Source organism: Brassica oleracea, chromosome C7 (genome assembly GCF_000695525.1).
Source record: "Brassica oleracea var. oleracea cultivar TO1000 chromosome C7, BOL, whole genome shotgun sequence".
In the NCBI taxonomy this organism is placed as follows: domain Eukaryota; kingdom Viridiplantae; phylum Streptophyta; class Magnoliopsida; order Brassicales; family Brassicaceae; genus Brassica; species Brassica oleracea.
The window spans coordinates 21,453,245-21,458,992 of record NC_027754.1 but is presented as its reverse complement, the minus strand read 5'-3'; positions in this window follow the sequence as shown (position 1 = coordinate 21,458,992).

Here is a 5,748-nt window from a genome sequence, read left to right as displayed (position 1 = left end):
TGGGGGTCTCGAATCTCACTAAACAGATTGAGACACTTGAGGTTAGTGAAACATTGCTCTTTCATCGCTGTAATTATTTTTTCCATATATTTTTATTACAGTGACTAACACAAATGTCCTTTATTTTTCCCATGTCCAGGAACAGGTTAAAATCCCCAATGAGCAGGTCTATGACCTCACTGTGCAGGTCGATACCCTCGAGAAGGTCTGCTTCGATTGACAACCAAAGGTTAGACTCAGCTAAACTAAATCTCTGGTCATTGGTATCTCACGATTGAATTAGAAGTAGAACTAGAACTAGAACGAGAACTAGATGTAGAACTAAACTAAACTACAACGAGAACTAGAACTAGAACTAGAAGGAGAACTAGAAGTACAAGTAGATATTTTATAAACACACATTAATGATCTGTTGGTTGGTTGGTTAGTTGCGGTGATTAATTTGAATTGTACTTAGCAGGAGTTAATTGTTTCGCCTGATTTGATGTGTATCTCCTCATAGGTATCTAGTAGTTGTGTAATGGCTTGTGTAATGAATTTTGGTTGGTAGAGTTCTTTTAATTATCTCTCATTTCAAACGTAAAAACTACTTTAAAAACATAGTAACTCCACACTTAAAATTCACAGAAACATCTAAACACCAACCCAAACCAAAACACCCCAAACCAAAAAACATGGACCCTTTTTCCCTTAACTCTACCGGGTTTGTTAACCTGTTAGCTTCGCAGAGCAGTCCACCAATAGACGTAGACTCTGCTGAGCCAGGTGTTAACTCTCCCAGATTAGTTAAGCCTGCGGAAAGGAGAAAGAGGTCAACCAAAGAAGACCTTGTGTTGATCAGTGCTTTGTTGAACACCAGCAAGGATCCCATAGTCAGTAATGAACAGAAGTTGGGCTCGTTTTGGAAGCGAATATAGGGGTATTTCAATTCGAGTCCTCAGCTCATTGGCTCTGCTCCTAGGGAGTGGGGTCAATGTATGCAGAGGTGGGGAAGAGTTAATGAGCAGGTTTGTAAATTTGTGGGATGCCATGAAGCGGTGTTGAAGGAGCAGGCGAGTGGCCACAGTGAGAATGATGTCATGAAGGCGGCGCATGACATCTTCTTCAATGACTACAAAGTCAAATTCACACTTGAACACTGCTGGAGGGAACTGAGGTTCGATCAGAAATGGAGATCACATACTATCTCGAAGGAGAAAAGGAAGGAAGCTGATGCGGAGGTGGTGCCTGAGGAGGAAGAGGTGAGGCCGTCCGGTGTTAAGGCCAGCAAAGCAGCGAAGCGAAAGAAGCCAAACGAGGCAGCTTTTGATTAAATCCAGAGCATCCTAGCTCAGAAAAATACCATCTCCAAACAAAAGATACTTGATCGCCTCGTAGCCCAAAAAGTGGAAACACTTTCTGATCAGGAACTTGCTCTTAAGACTAAACTCATCTCAGAAATTATTTGATCTCTCATTTTCTTCATTGATTTAGACATTATGTCGATTATACTTATAGAAACTAAATACTTATAATTTAGCTTGACTACTTTTATTTCGTTTTATCTTTTGAAATGATCATTTCTAAGATTAGAGTGCATAGAGCTATAAGTTTAGGATCGAGTCTTGTCAAGATTTTTAAAAAAGAAATCCGTGGGTTTTAATAATATAAAGTTTAAAGTGTTGTCACTCGCACCATGTAAGTTGTTTGCTAGATTGAAAAGAAAAATTGCCAAAATAGCTCATTTTTAATACCACTTTTCGTGTTATTTTAATCATTTTTATCTTCACTTTTAAAAAAATAAACAAACATTTATAACCCTAAGGTTAACTAATCTAGACTTAGCATTTATAGTTGAGGAGTGGTGTATGGGTTTTGGAACGTGGAGTTTAAGATTTTAATAAATATATAGTTACAAAAAAAAATTTCGAATTTCAAAATGAAAATTTGAAAAAAAAGTTGGAATTTTTTTATAAAAGATCGAATTTGAAAACATATAATTCGAAAACTATAAAACGTTATTTTTTTATTATCATTTATTTAAATAATTTTTTTATTATATATATGCATAGGGTAAGAGTATTTGTGTCTTAATGAAGAAGCTATTTTGTGAAAATATCTTTTTAGTGAAGGTAAACATGAAAATTCTCCATGTACTGGATGTATATTAACTTTTTACATCGTGGAAAAATACTAAATTTCTAAGAACTTTAATACATTGACATTTAGTGTTTTTTCGGGTCTAACATTGACATATAGTATTTTTAGAACAAACTAAGAATTACCATTACTTACAATGTTAATTTCCCTTAAGATCTTGTTGACAGAATAAAACAAATTAAAGACCTGATCAGCAGATCATTCTTTTTCACATAAGTATTCGATGTTTTTGTAGTTTTTTAGTTAGTGTTCTTTCATTTTATCTAGGAAAATTGCATTGTATGGCCTTCAAAAAATTTATAATTTACTCTCTAGCCAAATGCTATATTTCACCTATACACTGTATTTTTTTATATAATATTGCCATATTACTCTAGCAACAACCGGGAAAACCTGCAAGATAAAAAAAACATTAATAATAATTATATTCATTACTCTCAAAAAAGTAAATCGTGTTTATTTTTTATTCATCCATTATTTTCAGAATTTTTTAATGGTTCATTTTGAAGATGATGATTTGGTTTCTTCTCAGATCTAGGCAAAAAATGTTTTGTGAAGAAGAGAACTTACAAGGTCTCAAGCGGCGAGGAAGGAGCAAGGATTCTAGGCTTGCTGAATTGAGTTTGGAAGAGAAGATGACACCGTAGAAGACGACAAGGTGAAGTCGCAATTTCTGATTTGATTTGAGTTTCTTTAATGTCATCGATCTTGAGTTTTTTCTTTGTTATTTATTTTAAATTATTAAGGTATGCCGCACTGCTATGGTACGGTGATGAATAATTACTGCGGGCTAATGAATGTTTGTATTTCCATATCTAAAAAAGAGGAAGATGTGGAGAAGATGAATTCGCCGGCTATATTATATGCGAAGGAAGAAAGTTATAGTATAATATGTGTTATTTAGTGCAACGATTTATGTAAGGTTACTAAAATATTTCAAAAGAAGAGACTCTTGTATTTCTATATTATTTTGTGAAAATGAACAATCTATGTTGACCTTCAATTGCAACATTTCTTTTTTTCTTCTTGTTCATTAATAGATAATAAACTTTTTTCATGTTTTATTTTATATAATGGTTGTAAATTAGTATTCTTTCATTGATCAGTGGTAACACATGTCAAATTACCAAACTAAATTGTATGGAACAGTTTTTGTATTTATATACCATTCGCAAGAAATAGAATAACACTTACGACTATACTTTTCACTTATATTGACAACCATATATACTTTTTTTCACCTTCATATGTACGATTGGTACTATTATCCATCGATTGTTTGGCATATTCATTATTTACCAATTTCTAATTTACAAATCTAAGTCTATTATATAATTCATATTTATACAGCATAGTTTAATAATATATAACATTAGGGTTTAAGTTTTATATTTGGGTTTAGAGTTTAGTATTTAGAAGGGTTTAGTATTTTTGGGGTTGGGGTTTGGAGTAAGGTTTAGTATTTAAGAGTTGTGACTGAATTTGGAATCATATACTACTTCGATAATATGGTATAAAAAATTTGGATGCATATTTATGTGGTAAACAAACATGTGGTTTTGGTGGCATTACGTGTTGTAATAATTAATAGTGGAATTTTACAACCGACCACATCATCTACTCTTACTTTAACCGACCACTTACAACTGGAGGGAACATAACCGAAAGAAAAACATGTTGAAAGTTAGTTTACTAATTATGTCAAAATCAATATTATCTACTTAATTTACATTTCTATTTTGGTTATTCGGTAAATTAACCATTTTATTTATGTTTAAAATGAAAACAAAATATAGTCCATCTATTTATTTTATTTTTTGTTAAACCTGGGGGTGTTCCAGACCCCCGGAGAAGCCCAGACTAATCTCCAAGGGGAGGTGCAGTCCACGGATAGACTCTCTCTCCAGGTATTCAAATGAGCCCTAAAGCATAGGCCCATATCCGTGTGGGTGACATGGATGGGCAGTTCGCCTCCGCCTGGTGTCGAACCCGTGAGCATGACAATTGGCCCCCAAGGTCCTTACCAAGCGAGCTACCTCATCCCGTTATAGTCCATCTATTTTTGAACAGTAAAATTTTTTCTTATTTTATGAAAATAGACTTTTTATATATTTTTAGAAAAAAATTGTTTGACCAAATGTATATTTTAAAACATTAGATATTATTAATTAATATTTATTAAAAATGTAGTAAAAAAAATTAATTATAAATATTTACTATTGTGTTCTTTTTGAAATGGAATGAGTATGAAACAATGCATTAAACATTATTCGTAGCGTCGACAAATAAAAAACATTATTCGCAGCAGATCACAGGCCATAGAAAAACAATATGTACAAAATAAACAACATAACCATCGTTTATTTTAAAGAGAACAAAGAACAAACGTGTCATCGCACTACATATTAATCTCCCCAAGAAAGAGAAATATCAGAACTGAAGGCTATCGGAGCGTGGGTTGCACGCGCTTACCGTTCGGCGGTTCAACTATCTGCTTGGGCTTTAAAGGAGAACAAGATGGAAACACAGCTTCGAGGATCATCGTCTTCACTAACTTCCTCTCTTTTGGGAACACACTCCCTTGTTTCGGGCCAAACCGCTGCGGCGGCCATTCTCCATCCTTTACTGCATCCGCATGTTTCACCACTGAGCTGCTCATCTTCACTCTCTTTTTGTGATTTTGTCTTGCGGTCTTAGAGCATGTTTATTCCAATAATCCCTAAGTGGGTTCTTAGGTAATATTTTAATATTAAAATTAAGTTAAGAGATTATATTAAGAAACAATTAAAATTAGTCATCCATCGGTGGTTTATTAAGTTAAGGGTTCTTAAAAAAAAATTATTAAACATACACACAATGTGATCGTGATACATACATAATCTCGTGATACAATATTCCACATACACAAAATGTGACTACGAAACAATAATACAATGTGTGTCTCTGGTGACTATGAAACAATAATACAACACATGACTATGAAACAATAATACAATGTGTGTCTCTCGTGATACAAAAATACAAGACACACATAGTCGTCACACACATAATCGATACATACAAGACATATGTAGACCTTCTACGACTACAATGGAAACGTTATATGAATATGAAAGAGCATCAATATAATGAAGTCATGGTCATCAGGATGACAGCTGCATCAAAACAAAAGAATGAAACATATAGAAGAACTCAAAATTAGACTATCATTGAATTTACCTACACCATGCTAGTAACTACAGCTAAAGATACAACTCCATTCAATTACAACTAACTCAGCTTAAGTTAAAGGAGTGAAAACTCACAGAATAATCGGAACAGAAGACTGCAGACAGTAGATGGAGTGCTTCAAACTTCAGGGCATTGTGCAAGACCGCAAACTGCCGTGCAACAGCAGCAACCTGAACAACATGAAATTTTAACTCCAACTTAAGCACGGAAGCTTTGGTAATCATTGCAAAAAACAAAAGAAAATAGTCAAGTAAGTGGATTCACCACCAAAGACAATTCAAAGAAACGTTCAATATTCATGCTCTCGCTGGAAAGCTTGCTAACCAATAGCTGCAGAATCTTTATAGCAACCTCCATAGCATGTGAGCCTGAATAACA